Consider the following 19,526-nt stretch of genomic DNA (forward strand, 5'->3'; position numbering starts at 1 on the left):
ACATGGAGTATATGTACGCTGCAGCAAAACACCCACAGCTGGCCAGTGTCAACTGGCTTAGGCTGTAGGGCTAGAAAAATCGCAGTGTAGACGTTTGGGCTCCAGCAGTGTAGACATACCCTATATCTTTCTTTTAAATGGGTCCCAGCATCATTTCCTTGCAGATCTTAGCCATCTTTCCTACTGGGAGGCTTAACCTCTATAGTAGTTTCTACTCAGAACACAGGAAACTTATTGAGATAAACTTAAATCAGAAAATAGCCTGATCTTTTCCCATCTCCACCTTCCCTGTCAACGAACATTTCCAGAAATATATCCAGTCTTAACTGTCCTCACTTAGTTATCATGCTGAGAATTCCTTCTGTAGTTTTATCCTAAGTGTTTTACCAATAAGCAGTTAAACTCCCAAAACCATTTTTCACAATTCATTTTTCTTAAGTGCTGAAAAAACCTTTTCCATTTTGGAATTTCTGTTTTTGTTTTGCTTTTTCTGTTGGTATTTCATCCTGGAATCTGTTATTGGGAAGCTAAACAACACATCCAATATATAGTTAGCTGGTTAATATGATTTGGAGTTTATAATTTTTATAGCTTATGAACACAACATTCTGGAAATGTGAGTTGAAACTGTGAGGAAAATTCACACTAATGCTGACATATGAGACTTGGAGTTGAGCAGTTTGTATGTCTATACTTATAGACAGTGTTCAGCTACAGTTTGTCAGCACATGATGCCCTCTTTCAAACTATAAATATTTTTTGTAGTGTAGACAGTGTACACTCTTGTATCCTTGACAGGACCTGAATTTCTAATTTAAGACACAAGCCAAAGGAGGAAAAGTGCCAGGCCTATTTAGGTATTCTGTATATCAGTGATTCTCAACCAGAGGTACACGTACCCCTGGGGGTACTCAGAAGCCTTCCAAGGCGGTACATCAACTCATCTAGATATTTTCCTATTTTTACTACGGACTACCTAAAAAGCATTAGCAAAGTCAGTACAAACTAAAATTTCATACAGACAATATGCTATACAATGAAATGTATGTACAATATTTGTATTCCAATTCATTTATTTTATAATTATAGGGTAAAAATAAGTAAGCAACTTTTCAAAAATAGTGTGCTTTGACACTTTTGTATTTTTATGTCTGATTTGGTAAGCAAGTAGTTTTTAAGTGAGATGAAACTTGGGGGTATGCAAGACAAATCAGACTCCTGAAAGGGGTACAGTAGTCTGGAAAGGTTGAGAACCACTGCTATATATCATAAGGCATTTAAAAAAAAGAGAACAAGTCCAACTTTTCTCCCTTTACAGGTCACCTCTAATTTATATAATGTTCCAGTTATGACTTGTTACATAGTACTTGAATAATTTCTGCTGTTTAGAATATTCTTGTGTTGTTTTACCTCTCCTTAGCTTATACTTACTGTATTTGTGGATATTGAATTGTTACCCACCTTCTGCATATGGTGCTAGTTTACTCAAGTCATTTAATTCTTCCTTTATATTGACTGTTCCTCCCTCCAGTTTTGTATTATCAGTTTATTGTATGCTCTTTCATTCATGATCCCAATGCTGATGGTCTAATCTTTCCATCCCAAAGTATGTTTCATTCTAGTTCTGATATTTAGGGTCCTGGCCCTGCAATCAGATCCATGCAGGTGAACCTCTGAAGTTAGGGTCCACCCACATACTGTAGATCCAATTGCAAGATCAGGGGGCCAAACTTAGTATTTGGTTAACACACTGTAAATTAGTTGTTCACATCAAAATATTTGCTTAAATCCAAAATAAATGACGACTATATCTTCTGCTGATCAACGGTGTCACTTGGTCAAGGAATTCTTTTGCACTTGAAGATAGGAATGATCACCCTCTTGTGAATCCACGTCAGCTTTCTTTAGGTAACCAAATTATTCCTCATAGTCTATTTCCAATTAACATTCCTAGTATCTTCCCTAACCTAGGAGTCCAACTTCCTTTGGGATTACAGCAAGTGAGTGATGCAGTATACATTATTTAGTATGTTTACCTAATAGAGTAAGGATTGGAGTCCATTAGATAAAAGCTGGCTTCATAACACTGGTTAGAAAGTGGCTACAGACTGTAATTTAACATGCATATCATAGTTCTCAGAGACTCCAATCCTGATTGAGCCCTCATTGTAGGAGATGCTATACAAATGAAAGATCAGCACAGAGCTGGCTAGGGGTTTGCCACAGAAAACAGTATTAGGTCCAGTTTTTTGACAAACAAACAAACAAGTCTGCAAACTAAATCCTGGTCAGGTAAAAAGTGTTATTAATGGCAGGCTTTTCGCTGCCATTTTGCTGATGGGACTATTGATTCCAGGCAAGTTACTTGTCCTACTCATTATGAAAATTGTATATTTGTTCATGCTGTTTTTCATGCTTGATTTAGTTCTAGTCAAACTTATTTGTAAGCTACTTTTTATTTTACCTAACTTAAAACTACTTTTCTAGACTTTCTTCTTTCCCCACTACCACAGTGCTTATTTTCCTGCTTCTTTTACAAGAGACTTGTTTTCCCTTTGTTCTTTCAAATTATTTTGTTTTCTCACAGTATCAGTCTTCACATCCTCTCCTGACTTGAGCCCAAATGCTAAACTATCATCAACTATCCAAACTCTAATTGGAATATTCCCTTATCAATCATGTTCAGTCCTAGGGTGGAGCTCCCTCAGCTTCTCTTCTGACCATTTAAAGAGTGGAAGTAGCTTTTTCTATTAGAGAAAGTAAAACTACTGGGGCACTGCAGAGGTATACAAAAAAAAAAAAAAAAAAAACAGGTGAAAAGGAAGACTGGTAATATTAAAGGATAAATAAGTGTTAAAAAGAGGGTTAGTTGAGAAATGAAAGGAAAGTTGCAAAGAAACGTGTGAAGTGTCTTTAAAAAAGGCCTGAAAGGAAAGAAATTGCAAGGGGGGGTGGGGGAGAGTCTATTGATAATAAACAACTATTATTAAAATTCTAAGTATTTTCTATAATGGTCACATCAGGAGATGACAAATTTCAAGGCAAAAAAAAAAAAAAAAAAAGAAACAAGGAAACCAGGATCACAAAAGAAAAAGTTCTCTAGCTAATTCTAATATCTTAAACAAATTTACATAGCCAGAACAGTCCAGGAAGTTGCAATGAGATATACAACATAATTTATAGAGTGACTTTCCCCTAAAGAGTCAAATGCATTACATGCTATGAGCCTGATTCATTGAAGACATAGGGAGTGCAAATTGCACCCCCAGGACTGAAGGGGTTCCTGTGGTCTAATAGGGGGATTCACTGTCAGAGAAGGGTAGGTAGTGTTTCCACCCCAGCTTCCCGAGGGCAGCTATGAATTGTAATCTGGACTCCACAGGAATCAAGCCAGCAGTGGTTACCCGGCAGATGCAGTGAGTCAGCATGTACTCCAGACAACTTGGCCATAACCAGTTAAACTAGTGCCTCTATTTTCGGGCTGTTTATGGCCAAATGCAGGCCCCCTACAATAGGCTGGGTAGATTTTCTGCAAATGGGTTACACCAACACAGGAGAAAGCAGATGTAATTGAGGGCTGAATGAAGTCCTATATCTATGTAATCTCATTCCATACCTTGGAAATACATGCATTTCTAGGGTGAATGTAGCAGCTCTTTTAGCAAGAGTTCAGGACAGGAAGTGAAGAATATACATTGTTGAACTAAAGAGGAAGTTTAGAAAGGTCAAATTTAATTACATAAGATGGAATATGGGCAGAACACTAAAATACCTCCACTTTTGCAGAAGTGTCACTTCAAAGGAATGTCCTGCTCCCTTGTAATTTAAGCTTCATCAAATCTATGGCTCCTACAGCAGCACAGTGAGCATGCTAGAACATCAGCTCAGTATGAACTCAAATGGAAGAGTACCACTTAACATGACTTCCAATACGAAGCCATACAACTCTTCTGTCTAAAAGTACTTTCTGTTTAAAAAAATACTTGCTCAATTCAAAGTTTTGGGACATCTATGTTATGTTATACCTCATTGAATGTGTGTGCATGGCATGCAGTATCCTAGAATACAACTAGGTAAGATGAGAAAGAAAAAAATTTGAAGATGGCATGTGTTCTTTGTCACTAGGGAAGTTGACATCCAGGGTCTCTTACTTTTGAAGGCTAGGAGTTAAGATGAAGTTGAAGAATCAGTAGGGGTTCAATTCAATAAGTCATCTTAAATCACACAGCTTTGACGGAAGGGTGAAAAGGCAGAAATAAGTCTTGTGCCTGAAGAAGTTACTCAGAGCAGGAAGGTCCAGATACCACACAGAGACACTGTTTTTAAAATCCTGTCATTTTCCATCGTGTATTTCACTCCGTTGTTTAATATTATAATAAAATTTGGAGGACCATGCGTTCTTTTGTGTTTAAGTGCCAAGCACACTGTCAGCACAACTAAAAGCAGTAACATAGGTCAGAGGCAAACTTATTAAACTTGTTAGAGCCCAACTCCATCCTGATTTTCAGTCCTTCCTCCTAACAGCAATTTTCTTTTGGTTGTAGTAAACGAGAAAGAGCCTTTAGCTGCTATTTTCTAAATATTCTCCCCTTTCCTTCTACATTAGATGGGGGGTTATTTGCATAACAAAATTGGAGTACCAGTTTCAAAGAGATGGTGGGGCTGACTGTAGAGGCCTCCTGAAGCCAGCAAGTAGTAGTTTGACTGCATGACCAACAGTTTGGCGACCTGATCCAAAGCCCATTGAAAATGGATAGGTTTCAGAGTAGCAGCTGTGTTAGTCTGTATCCGTAAAAAGAAAAGGATTACTTGTGGCACCTTAGAGACTAACAAATTTATTAGAGCATAAGCTTTCGTGAGCTACAGCTCACTTCATTGTAGCTCACGAAAGCTTATGCTCTAATAAATTTGTTAGTCTCTAAGGTGCCACAAGTACTCCTTTTCTTTTTATGAAAATGGATAGGAATCCTTCAATTGACTTCAGTAACCTTGAGATCTGATTCTAGCTGAGGAAGTCACAAAAAGGATCCCTCTGCTGGTTTGAGGCAACAGGGAGGGCTGTTGGTCAGGAACATAACGTTGGTACCCAGAAGACAACCGTGAGTCCAGTGATAAGTTGTATTTGAGCAGGAAATTTGCAACCAGTGAGCAGAGTTGAGTTTCAGGCAGTACTTTGGGTCAGGGACTATCTTTCTGTTGTGTTTCTACAGCATCTAGCACACTGGGGTCCTAGGTGCTACAGTAATTCAGATAATAATCATAATATTGAAAGGTCAGAAAAGCACCACCTTAGTATTCAGGCTGCCATGAGTCTCTAGGTACTTGGACACCCCCCCATCCTAGAATTATCTGAGTGTCAGAAGGCAGCCCAGGGAAGTGGCCTGGTAAATACAGCTCATGAAGGAGCTCTGTCTGCAAGGAAAATCCCAGTCAAGGTAATGGAACTTGAGAGGCTCTTTTGCTTTAAAGGACAATTGCCTTTTAAAAGGGTAGATTGCTGTTCTGAATGGAGAAGGCAGTTGTGAAAGTACTAACCTCTATCTCTTGCTAGCCAACAAGGGCCATGGCTAACTATTAGCAAGTAGGTCAAGGAGAACTCTAGCATTTGGAGCAAGCCACTGGCAAGATTGGCCCATGTCTCAAGTGGGTAGCCCTACAGTTGATTAAGAACACCATTTTTTCCATTTGATCCATTCAGACTCAATGAGGGGCTGGCCAGGAGGAAGGAAAAAATTAAAGTCCACTGGGCCCCAGGAAATTAGCAAACCAAAATGAGAAGATGGAATTGCATCAGTTCCTGGAATACTATCTGCATTTGGCTGGAGGTCAATGTGGGGTATCCCACGTGGACATAACATGAAAGTCATCAGGAGAATAGCTATCTAAGACATGTATCCAGACACTAGAGCACACAGTACTACATTGTTTTCACAAAGGAGATTTTGACCCTTAGCCAGCATAAGTGACAGATCTTCAAAGAGTAGGATCTTCAGAGACTCTGTGATTCAGACTCTATATATTGTAAATAAAGGGACTGTCTATCATCTGGGACATTGTTTCAGCCCCTGGCAGTTCACTATTCCTTAGTGATTTAAAACAGTTGAGTCAGGACAAGTTTTGTTCCCTTTTACTTAGTAGTTTCTTTTTTACTAAGGAGAAGTAACTATTCAAAGTTGAGTTTGCAATTTACATTTTCATTTTTTATTCATCCTGTTGCCTGGCTTTTGATTCTGTATTCATACATGTAAATAAAGAGTACATTAGTTATTTTCCTCTACAATTTGAACAGCTTTATTATTTAATTAGTAGACAGAATAAGTTACCAAAGTAACATTATCAGGTAATGCAAAGCAGCAATTCGTTTTCTACAAAGAGAAAGTAGTCTTATACTCCTTTCACTTTCTGGACAAAGCAAGAACATTTTTATTGGTGGTAGGGAGAAAAAACAACCTGTACTTTTGACAGGTGAGATCACAGAAGTCAGGATATTACCCATTCATTTCACCTTGTAATCTCCATTTTACTAAATTAACAAATCTTAATTTTTCTAACTTCCTAGAAGTTAACCTCTGGGCCCCTTATTTTCCACGTTGCTTTCTCTGTACTTCTTCAATTTGTACCCTCCGATATTATCAGAATGGACTGTATTCTTAATAGGACCTGATCCTACAAACTACCAAGAACAACATGTACTGCTGCAAATGAATATACACCAGGTAAAGTGTTTGCTGGAAAAGGTCCATAATAGTGGCTCCCATTGTCAACAGTTTACACCAGATGATCCTTCTACCCTCCACATAAGAACACCATAGGAATAAAGAAATAGTGGAGATTTACCTGCTGGAAAAATGCATCTCTTGTTATTTTACACAGAGTCTGGCAAACCTCTTGTTTCCTCTCCATTTCTTCACTTTCTAATTAGAAAAGTTTTTTATGTTAAGTGATATTGATTCCATGAAAAGAATTTAAACCCTCTCAATCATGAAAGCAGACGAGCCCTTCCTCTGCTAGAAAATACCAGTGAAATGGTCCCACATGATAAAAGAAAACACATTAAAAGGAAAATTCAATAAGTAGGTGCCAGGAAGGGGTGAAATCTGAAAGTAAAACAAGCCTAACATTTCTAGCAGGAAAAGATTAAACAGTAAGTTTCTAGGAGTTTTAAATACTTTGCAATGGAATTTAGTATGTAATAGGTACTGTAAGAAAAAAAGTTAGGGGTTTTTTGTTATACACATGTATATTGCTACACTGGAGTGAAACATTCAAATGAGGGCCAGCCACGCACATGACATGGCCTCCATTTTAAAAGTCCACCTTTTCAAATCCACAACATGGTGCTGGAAGAGACTGGGTTGTGGGGGCAAAGGTAAAAACCAGTGTTTACCAATCAACTGGAGACTTTTCTTTGGTTATTTGAATAAACTAGTTAACTCTCAAACTGATGTCTCTTGTAGAATCATTGGATTACCTCATTTCTCCTCCCAAACACTAATAATACTGAAAGTTGTGCATGATGCCCTAGGTGTGAGCTTAGTAGACATTTTTACAGCTGCTTCTGTTACGTGTTTTTTCCCTGCCATTTATAAATTCCATTGTTCTATGAATTTTCCTATCTGTATGGAACAGTGAACTGAGGGTCTCAGTTTCTATCCAATATCAACTACAGTTCCTTTTCTTGAACAGTTCCTTGGAGCTTGTGATCCTTTAGGCCCTGATCTTGCAAATTGATCTGTACAGGTGCAGAGATCCACCCATGTGGAGCAGCTTGCAGGTTTAGGGCCTCAATGTATAAACCTTTTGCTATTTTCACTACTACTTTCTTCATTACTTTTCTTTTTAAAGTGATCAGGAAAGGGGATGGGTTTTGTGCCTTTTTTTGATCTATAAAGTAGGCTGAAAGAGTTGGGGAGGTTGAGTTGGGGGAGAAGATAAGGATTTTTTTAAAAAAACAATGGAAGACACATGGTAATTCATATGCCTACCATGTTTTTCCTGCAAAATAGTGACAGCCAGGTTTACGATCACCACAAATACCAAGAAATACCTGACAGAGGTTGGCAAGTTCAGTTGACTGTGTAAAACACTGGGGTCTGTCAAAGTTAAATATGTGGTAATAAAAACAGCTCTCTTACTTAGAAACAACTAGGAGGAAAATACAACATCCTTCTACTCCCTCACTTCACGACTGAAAATATCACATCTGAGAGACTTAAACCAACAACAAAACTTCACACTGACCTTGGTAAAGTAAAACTCTAACGGAATTTAAAAAACCTAGCCAACCTCAGGCCTTCCGTGTGCATTGTTTATTAAAATAATACAATAAAAACACAACCTCTCCCCTATCACTTCTGAAGATCACCATTGACTGTTGCTACTTCTCAGACCATGCGCCAGTTTACTCCCAGTCATTTTAAACTGGTCCTATTCCAGCATTATTCGCTAGCCTTCGCAGTATAATATCACTCTCAATTGTCTGTACTTTGCACATGTCCTTCTATTCCTGAAAATTAATAGGAGTTAGAATAATTCTGTATTATTTTCTAAAAATATTTTTCAATGTCTTGAGGGCCAGGTAATATCTAGATTATTGAAGTGCTACCAAAACAACAACACTCTTCCTAGGATTATGATGTCCGTTAATTGCAAATTAAGGGTGAAATCCTGGTCCAATCGACTTCTATGGTAGAACTCCCAGAGACTTCAATGGGGAGAGGATTTCATCTCAGAACCCAGATCCCACAAACACTTTTGCACATGCTGAACTCTGTTCATGCAAGTATCCCATCAAAGTCAATGGGACTACTTGAGTGTTTAAAGTTAAGCATTGGCATGAATGTTTGCAGGATCAGGACACATTTTCAATATAGCCTTTATTCCATAATTCTAAAGGCTGATTTTCAATAGCATAAATTGCACTTAAGAAGATTGGGAATCCTGCACATAAACTGCCTTGTACAAAATTTGACCTTTAACATTGGGTATGTTTCCCTAGAATGGTTTAATCTATCTATGGGTATAGTTGGGGAGGGGCAGGGCTGGTGTTGCACCCCAAACTGCAAGAATTTGCCCTTCCCCAATGAGTCCCATTAGCCTGAATGGAACTGCCCCTCCAGATATTGAAATCAAACTGAATCTATCCTTTCCTCCGCCCCCTTACCCTCCCCCCCAAAGAAGTTAGTGCTCTTTATTTTTTGTGCACATGCCACAAGTTTTTTTTCTGTCAGATTTCTAGTCTATAACTGTCTGATTCAGAATATGGCAGGAGGTTTGTTTGTGTTTTTTAAAGGGAGAAGAAAAATCTTTGAAATCAGCAATCTTTTCAAAGTAGCCTTATCCTACAATATGCTAAGAATGGGTGAAGCTTGGCCAGACTTTTGAGATCCTGTTCTTAAATAATTCCTGATTTCATATACCCGATAAGATGAAACCAAGATGGCAGGAATGACAAAAGTTCTATCAAAATCAGCCACAGTTGCAGGAAATTTAGAGGTCTGGGATGTTCTCACCATATCCTAACTGATGATTCCTAGCCAGTGGTCTAGAGGAAGAGGGGGGGAAAATTCCAAGATCCCTGTTTCCCAGGGAATGCGGACAATTCTTTCTTGCTCTCAAGTCTCACAATTAGTTTAATATTGTTTATGTTCGGAAGACTCACCGTAGTTAAACATCTAATCCCATTTGTAATCTGGCATACTATTCATGTCCAAGGACCCTATCATCCTCTGCAAGAGAGATTCCTACATAGCAATGTACAACTGTGCCCACTCTTAGTGTCCTATGATTTCTTCCATGCAGAGTTGGGTTTGCCCATAATGAAGCTGTAGCAGAAGCGGAAGAGCTCAGACTCTCTGGGATGGACTCAGCCCTTAGAATGCAGCGGTTGTTACAGCATGGTGGAGTGGGTAACCCAGCCTCCCCACTCCTGGGCTCCATCAGGAAGTCCTCCATAAGGTCATCATACACAGTGACCTTCCCTTTAACCCCCAGCCCTGGGAACAGACAGAGAAGCAGCTCAGACTCCCAGAACTGCTACAGCAAGGTATGGGCAGGGATAAAACACGCAGAACATCACCATGCTGGACCTCTACTCCTGTAGGGTGCTGTTTGAAGGCTTCTCTGGTCCCTCCCATGCTTCTAAACTCTAGGATTTAGAGGCTGTCCCATTCTTCACGGGGCAGCATGTGTCCCTTGGAACCAGTGCTCTGCTGAGCTATCAGAAGTGACTCCTTCTAGAGAGATGTGGTAGTCATGCACTTTTGAAACCTGGGAGTGAGGCAGTCTCCTGTCTTGGATGGCAGCTCCAAAGGTACCAATGCTATCAAGGGATGGAAATTCTTTGAGGAGATGGGCATTTGGGAGTGGGAGTGTGGAACTTTAAGGATGGGAGTGTTTGAGTAATTTCAGTTATAGCACATTGTCACTGTGTATTTGAGTTGCTGTCTGGGAACTGACAAGTCTGTTTATTTTAGTGCATTTTCTGAAAGTTTTCAAGGGTTCCCAGGATGGCTGCTCTTTTATTCAGCTTGTGTTAACCTAAATAAGACACTAGCCTGCTTCTTTGTCATCAGGTTCCAACACAGGTCAGAACTAACCGGTGCTTTTCAACTCCAGTTAGGAGTGTGTCCCTCTGTGATGTTCTCCGTTCTACCTGGGATTCCAGAAGGGAAACTGTGAGAAATGCACGATCAAGACTGCACGCTGAAAACTTAGATTTCCAAGTACACAGTCCTGCAACATGTACTTTAATGCTTGCTTTTTGTTATATCCATTTCTTTCCTCTTCTTGAGTCAGGGCATGTTTGATGGGATGACTGATTTTGTTTAGTTAATTTCTGCAGGCTTGCTTTGCCTTCAAGTGCTTACACGGAGGAACTGTCTTAACTATTGCACTTCAGTATTCACAGTCTCTTCTGGATGGCTCTGCCTTTTTTTCCCCTTTGCTATCCACAGTAACTTATCTTTCATCTACAACTATCTTCTAAACTGTACACTTCAGACCCTCCTGTGCTTGGCATGCTCACCTCTCTAAAAATATCATCCATGAACTTTTTATTCTTCTTAACGTCGTGTAGCAAGGAAAGTTGGCTCTCAAGATCAGCAATCTTGCTTCTAGCTGCTCAGGAAATCACTCCTCTGATTCACAGTCCTTCATACCCTACACAAAAGAAAGAAATAATGAAAGAAATTGGCAGCCAAATCCCACTATTTCTCCCTACTTCTGAAAAGATTAATTATAAGAAAAAGAGAAGTGTCCATTTTTGACAGTGCAACAGAAGTTAGGTACTGTGTGGCGTTATTGCCCCTCTTGCTGTTATACATGTATGATGTTAGTCTGAGATGCTTTTATGAATTTTGATTGTTTTTCTTTAATCTTTTGTTGCGGAGAGAAGAAGAAGAATGATCTGGCATGAACAGGAATCTCCATGCCTCTAAGCAATGACATTAAGTTACAATCTTCTAAACCAGCTACATTTTGTAATTTTATGGAAAAATAAATATCCATCCTTTTCCACATATTGCAGCTGTCTTTCCCTGGTTTTTAAAACCAGTCTAAAATAAATTAGAAGAATAGGCCTCTTTCTCTACTCTGTCATTCAACAGTTAAAGGTATAAGAAATTATAGTCAATGCTCTTGTTGAATAGTAGATATGTAATTTAACAAATGAACTTTCATTTTAACCCATTTTATGTTAAATACTACCATAAAACCATAGATATTTAGCAGTATTACATTTTTTTAGTGACACTAAGGTTAGTCACTGGAGCCATTATATTCTCAGATAAATGATAATCACTCTAGTATTATTACTAGAAAGACAAACACACATAATAAAATTAGTCAATTAAATCTGCAAGTTAATTTTATGCAGGAGGGAACAATGCATTTTCTGAAGTGCTTCTTTCTTCCAAGGAACTAAGGCCCCAGGTCAGTGGTACCTCAGCATGGACTTAAAAGTTAAACACATGCTTAAGTGCTCTCCTGAATTGATTCTCTAGTCTCCAATAATGTTGTCAATAGTGAACCAGGCAATGCTAGAGCATTTAATTCACTTATTTGCAAGAAATGAAAAAGCACCGCTCAGAAGTGGCTTTAAAAAGTCAGATATAAAACCATTTCTTGGGTTTCTAAGTGTGCCACAAAACCTTGTCAGCTGCCTTTTTTGTTGCTTTTGAGGAAAAGTAACTTACCATTAAGAAGAATTAATGGTACTACCTGACTTCTGAAAAATCAACTCAGCCAGATATTGCTCTGGACAAATAGAAATCAATAAGAATTAAAAATGTTAATCGAGTATTTCTCACAGGCAGGCCAATGGAGCTGATTGTAGCACTTTGTTTAGCACTAGCCAATCACGCATCAAAAAATTGGAAGCCAGGATGATAATGAGCTGAGCCCTATTCATTTCTTCCATTTTCTCATTGAATCAACCATCATTTGTCCAAATTCAGTTTGGTCATCAGTATAAATACTCAGCCAAGAAATACAGAAAACATTTCAATAGACACGCAAAACTGAGTCTAGGCCAGTGTTTCCTAGGGAAAGGTGATTAAACTGGTAGAGCATCTCACATCTCCTGTTGTAATTTTATATAAAATTTCAGATGTATTGTATGGAGGTACAAATCTGAGCGCTTCCAACTGCTGAAAACACAGACATCTTCACTGTTGCAACTAATCCTGCTTGAAGACAATTACAGCTTGCAAGATGAAGTATTCTCATCTCTCATGACATATTACTATTGAACAAGACCAACACTTCAGATCTCCAGCAGTGTTTATTATCAAAGCAATGACCTAAGATTTCAAACTACCATAGTATCTGAGCACCTGACACCCATAATGGATTTTATCCTCCAAACACTCATGTGACGTAGGGAGGGTATTATCCCCATTTCACAGATGGGAAACTGAAGCACAGGGAAGGATGAAGGGGCTTGTCCCAGGTCACACAGGAAGTTTTGTGACAACCCAAGTCTCTCAAGTCCCAGTCCAGAACTCACTAGATCATCCTTCCTGATCCACTGAGAAACACCTTAGTTAACACATGTTAATAGAGGAGTTGTACTTCCATTGTTATTTGGTTATTTATGTTTAATAAAATACATTTCAAAATAAACTTAATACTCTGTTTCACCTGTCAGTGAATGTTTCTGCTACATCCCTGGTTAGAGGGCCTACACCAAATAAAGAAATAAAAAATGGTAAGGCATGGAATTAACTCAGAATTAACTCCCTGCAAATTCATTCAGAACACACATGCCTATTTCAGCCTACTTCTGTCCCTTTACAGTTTTAGGGAAACATTTTCCCTTCTTGTTGGAGATTTTTTACATTAACACACTCACCATTTGAAATGTAATGCAACCGTGAGGGCAGTATAAAATGCATTTTGCATTCTCTGCAAAGAAAAAATGAAGAGGGCCAGGTCAATGATGGGATTCCCTATGTTAGCATTGACAGAACCTAAACAGATTTAAGAGCAATTTTATGTATTTGCATTCTGGGTTACTCAGAAAAAGAGCTAAAAGGAAAAGTTGATTGAGAAGCCCATGCCCACCAATAGAGTGGTTTTGAGATTCTACTGGGGACTGAACATCAGTGGTTGAGGGCTGATGAAGTTTGCAAAATCCACCATAAACCCCTCCACCATCCCAATTTTTTTTCTTTTTTAGCCTAACGTCATTATCTACTGTATTTATAGAATGCTTATCACTTTAGTGGCTAGATGCTGTGATACTCTATAACATGGAGTATTAAATAGTAGCATTTTGGGGCTATTTTGATAGTTAATGGTGGTGCCTTGGAAGAAGCTGCAGATTATTTTGATGTTCTTTTTCCTCTTTTTTGGGGGGGGGGGTTGCACAGTACTTTAAAAAAGTTGTTTAAACCCCACCTTTGCAATATTAGTAACTGTTAACTTGTGGGATAGCGCTTTGCTCTCAATCATCTCCTGATGGTTTTCAATTCTAGCCACCCGCCCATCTAAGTTGTTAATTCTCTCTGACATTTTCCTGCATCTTTCTTCAAGAGAAGAAAGAGGACATTGAAGCATATCGTGCCGAGTCTCAAGCAGTTCCCGAATTGATCCATCATGGCTTTGGCTGGCAAGAGGGCAACACGCCTCAGAGACAGAACATGACAGAATTTGTTGAGGAATCTTTGAGCCAGCAGCATGCTGCTTGAAAAGTCTTTTTCTTTCAGACATGTTCTTGCCTTCATTACCAAATATAGAACCTATTCTTTCAATAGATACTACTTTCTCCACATGCGGTATCAAATAGTGGGAAAAGATAATGCTGAAAAAATACCTAAGATACGCTGTCAAGTATGGTACATGAGTAGATCATAAGCTCCGCTAGAGCCTGATCGTGCAACCACATGAACAGTAACTTACTCATCCGAGTAGTCCCACCGACTTCAATGGCATTCCTCAAATGAATAGAGTTACTCACATAGGTACATGGTTACAGGATTGGGCCCTTAGAATAAAGGCTTTTCATGGCAAGGACTCTTTTTACACGTTCAGTGTAGCAGCACCAAGCACAGCAGACATTTAAAGATGTACAAGCATTTATATATAAAATTCGTGAAAGTACATTAGATGGAATTATTTGTAACAACAAAGTATAATTAATAACAAACGAAGATTTAAAAATCCCCATCACCTACGGCGCATTTGGTCCTCCCATAAACTACACACACAACTGCCAGTAGCTGTCATGGAACCTCCTTGTTTCTATACTGTAGGGCGGTGGCTCTCAACCTTTCCAGACTACCGTACCCCTTTCAGGAGTCTGATTTGTCTTGCGTACCCCCAAGTTGCTTTCTCATTTATACCGTATAATTATAAAATAAAATCAATTGGAATATAAATATTGTACTTACATTTCAGTGCATAGTATATAGAACAGTATAAATAAGTCATTGTATGAAATTTTAGTTTGTACTGACTTCGCTAGTGCTTTTTATGTAGCTTGTTGTAAAACTAGGCAAATATCTAGATGAGTGGATATACCCCCTGGAATACTTCTGCACACCTCCAGGAATACACATACCCTTGGTTGAGAACCACTGCTGTAGGGAAACAGAATCACAGTCTCTTCTCCCACGTGAGCACCAAACACTATGCACTGTCACACAGCAGCCTCTCTTTCTATTTCCTTTCTGTGTTGTTTGTCTTTAGCTTAAAGATGGGCAAACTGATATGGCCAGCGGGACTGTCCTGCCCGGCCCTTGAGCTCCCAGCCAGGGAGGCTAGCCCCCGGCCCCTCCCCTGCTGTCTGCGCAGCTACACTGCCACGCGGGCGGCTCCGGCCTGGCGGCGGGGCTGCAAGCTCCTGCTGCTCTGAGCTGCATGGTAAGGGGGTGGTTGGGGACAGGGAGTGGTTGAATAGGTGTGGGAGGCCTGTCAGGGGGCGGGGGTGTGGATAGGGGGTTGGGGCAGTCAGGGAGCGGGGGGGGGGAGGGGGCAGATGGGGGTGGGGTCCCGGGTGGCGGTGGTCAGGGGACAAGGAGCAGGGGGGATTGGATGGGTTGGGGGTTCTGAGGGAGGCAGTTAGGGGGCAGGAGCCAGGCTGTTTGCGGAGGCACTGCCTTCCCTACCTGGGCCTCCATACAGTTTTGCACCCTGATGTGGCTCTAGGGCCAAAAAGTTTGCCCACCCCTGCTCTACACCAAGCCACTTTAGTAGTGTTATTAGGTTATCGGTACATGCCTTGGGCAAGTTCATTCCCCCAAGAAGTGCACAAATAGCCTGGTGCTGTACATTGTGGCATAGCTTAGTGCTTTCAGAGGATGGCATATTAGCTTTTAAATTTAAGATGAAACTATTGTATAAAAACAATTTTGGGAGTGTTCATGCAATGTATCCTTCCACCATGAAAAATATTTCCTAGGAAAAGGATCAGAAGAGTAGGGAAAAAGTGAAATTCTCACTCACTCTTACAAGATTTCCTGAATTGTTAAGATCCCTTTTCTCTCTTTCTGTGCCCCTGAAATCAGGCTGCCGTTTTAGCAGCATTTTGTGCCCCCAAAGCCATGTCAATATCATTTTTTATTATAAAAAGAAATCAACAGTTCCCAGTTTAATCCTTACCCTAGGCACTCAGTTTAGAGTGCTGAAGGCCCACAGACTGCCACTGAAAGAGAGCAGAGAGCTTAAAATTGTCATTTTCTCTTTTGGCCCTTCCCTGTCAGTTTCCCTGCTTCTCTTCACATCTTTTCCCCAGACTCCCTTTAAAATAGGAGCAAACAGCAAATCTTCTCCCCACTCCCCTCCCCAGCCATTTGATGTAATGGCCATACGGCTTCACGTCCATTTCAGCGATGATGTCCCAGCTGTGCACCATTAGGAATCGGGAGCACAGCAATGACACCATCAAAAAGGCTCAATAAAGTAGTGGCTTTAGGCAACTGGCACCCACAACCACATTCAACTGTGTTCTCTGCCCTCCCGACATAGGACTTTTCTCCCCTTATATTCTCTACTCTCCCCTTCCATTCTGTACAGTTTCCCTTTCTCCCAGCTCTTCCTCCTATTCTTGTGCAGTCTCCACCTGTTATTTTTCTTTTCATTTGTTTCTTTGTGCAGGCAGGAGAGCAGCAAAGCGAAACTTCTTAGAATTTTGCTGTTGGTGTTCAGGCCAGATAGTGCTTCAAAATCCACAATTCCAGTCCGTTTCACCTTGCTGCTTCCAGTACTTGATGCATTCATGTTAAGGCTCTCCATTCCATAAGAAACAAAGATCTTTGAAAAAAATATACTAGTGGCCATAACGTACAAAATGTATGCTTGCATAAACCCATGCATAGTAAAGTCCATATTTATCCTTGTTCACTTGAATATTAAAAAAGAGTTACTAAGAGAGCCAATCAGCCCATCTCAAAATTTCTCAGATATACATAGAATAATATTCAACATTATGGTTTTCACCATACCGAAAGAGTAGCCATTTATGATGAGTCATTCAGGCTAAAAGTAAACAATGAAACAAGAATGTATAAGAGCGAAGTCTACATAAGTGAGCAGTGGGGCACAGAGATCCATTGCCAAAGGGTCCCCTGTTCTTTGCAAACAACTTTCACCTCAGCCCTGACACTCACTACACCAAACATGTGTCTTACAGGCTATTTATACATAAAGAGTAACATATCTACAGAAAGCTCATAAGTTATCAAGATTCAGAGTCATTGTGAGATATATGTATGGGTAATTTTTAAGGAATTACATGTTTATATTGAAAATATGCTTTAAGGCAGCAGTACTCAGACCTCAGGGGTTCAGGAGCCAAATTAGTGATCAACATTATCTAAAAGAGACATAGTAGTGTGAATTCATTGTTTCCTTTACTTTTTATATATATATTATTCTCACAGCAAAATGACTAACCAAGTATTATTTTATCAATTACAATTGGTTAATAACATAGTAAAAGCATCCTGATTGATTAATAATTAAATCACACTATTTTAATATCATGTGCTGCAAAGAGCCAGAGGGGACACATTAAAGAGCCACTTCTGGCTCACAAACCTCAGTCTGAGTATCACTGCTTTAAGGACTTGGTCCCCAGGAGGTAATATGTCTCCGTGATGACCCATTCAAGCAAGAGGAAGTTGTCATCCCTCCCTAGTAGCCAGCGATGTAATGCAAGGTTCTGTTGTCTACCCTTGCCACTTCCCAGAACAGTCAATGGAAAACCATGAGACACAATTGCAAACTACTGAAACAACGTGGAGGTGAAAAGGAATGTTACAGCAGGCAGGAGATCACCCTGGTTAGGAATAAAGACAGTTTCAGTGTAACAGAGCGTAGGGAAAGGCACTTTGGATCCATTCACTGAGGAAACCCCTTGAGGAGCAGAGGGCTTTCAAGTACTTTTGGATCCTAGCTCTTATGAAACCAACCAGCTCTGCAACAGATTGAACTTTAGGAGGAAAAACCTGCTATATTAGAGTGGAAAGATAGCTATTGGTAAATGTAGACCCAGGTTTGCATTTTATGATTTTGTTTTGAGTTGTAACCATCTGGTTCCATCGCTTCTAGTTAAATCTTTATTCTTTCTTAAATAAACTTACTTTCGTTTTTATCAAAGTGCTCACAAGTGCTGTGGGCTTTACAGGAGCAGTGGCTTACAAGAAAACTGGCAACCTGGGGTATGCTGCACCTTTGGGTGCAGAGGATCTACAATTTCTGTGAGACGCTAGTATCATGGACTAGATATCACAGAGGAACAAGCTAAGGGAACTATTATTAATATACAAGGGAAAGTTAGGGCTGGCTTAGCCCAGAGGAGAGTGCTTGAGTGGCTGAAGGGCTGGCAGCAACAGGGAGCTGACACCCAGCTATCACAAGCAAGACTCCCTCTCACCAGAGGCAGAGGTAACAAAGGGACTCCCAGTCCACAGATACCCCAAGAACCATCACAGGGTGCGTCTCCTATGTAACATATGAATGCTGTATGAACTGTGCCTAACAAAATGGCCACTGTACCTAGAGGGAGGCAGGCTCCTTAGAAATAGAAAGGTAAAGATAAAGAAAAGGAGTCATCACAATCACATAGCAATACATGCATAGACCAATACCTGCTGGTGTTTTGGGCCATGTGTATTTTTTCAATTCAGCACTTAAAATCTGCAGGGAGAGGTGGCTGTGCTGCTCAGCTGAATAGAGGAAAAAGCGAAGGAAAGGAAGACAAGCAAACCATCACTCTCTTTACAGCTTGAGCACTGAGGATCTGGCCACACTTGTATGAGAAACAGCACTTGAAGCATTACTGTGCTAGTGTTTTTCAGACACAGATCCAAGATGCATTCACACACCAAGCTATCTTCGCTGAAACAGCATTTTGCACACATTCATTCTATTATTCCTCTGCTGACACTTTGGTCACATAACTTGAAGGCTGATGAATTAAAAAGAAAAACACTGACACTATAATCCTAGAAATAGAGATGCTAGATCTAGTTAAGGTGAGTATCACACCCTTGCATGAACCAAAAATCCAACATATCTTCATTTTACATCCTTGACCCACTAATATTACAGCATGCCTCTCACAAAGCTTCGCTACGAACCATTTCTTCGCCTAGTTCTCTGATTCAGATGCCTAGAGGAACAACATATGTTTGTTACAACCAGAGAACAATAGTAGGTCAAAATATCACAGAGATAAAAAAGGAGAATCAAAAATATTTTGACTCATGAAAGTCAAAATAAAAAAAATATTTAAATAGCTTGATTTTAGGCATTAACAGTTATAAAGATATTATATTTTACTTAATTGTAAATCACTCCAAAAATAAAACAGCACATCTTTATAAGTAGCTATTAGAAAGAGTACATAGTTTGCACTGACAACAATAAAACCACAAGATCTTTAGAATCTTCCCTTTTACCCAGCTAGCAAGCCAAAGTCTCTTCTACCCATTGAGGAATGGTCTTTATCCCCACCCCCTTCAAACAGGTTTACAAACAAACAATCACAAAAATGCATTTGAATACCGTGCAGGTATATCTGC

The 19,526-nt window shown here is 39.7% G+C and overlaps 1 long non-coding RNA gene across 1 annotated transcript; it reads left to right on the forward strand.

The window, feature by feature from the left end:
* The first annotated feature begins 8,119 nt into the window (after nt 1–8,119).
* On the forward strand, nt 8,120–13,139 carry LOC119567299. Its single transcript, XR_005227244.2, has 2 exons — nt 8,120–8,245; nt 9,802–13,139. It is a non-coding gene; the product is annotated as an uncharacterized LOC119567299 (long non-coding RNA).
* The last annotated feature ends 6,387 nt before the right edge of the window (nt 13,140–19,526 follow it).

Source organism: Chelonia mydas, chromosome 11, assembly GCF_015237465.2.
Source record: "Chelonia mydas isolate rCheMyd1 chromosome 11, rCheMyd1.pri.v2, whole genome shotgun sequence".
Lineage (NCBI taxonomy): Eukaryota > Metazoa > Chordata > Testudines > Cheloniidae > Chelonia > Chelonia mydas.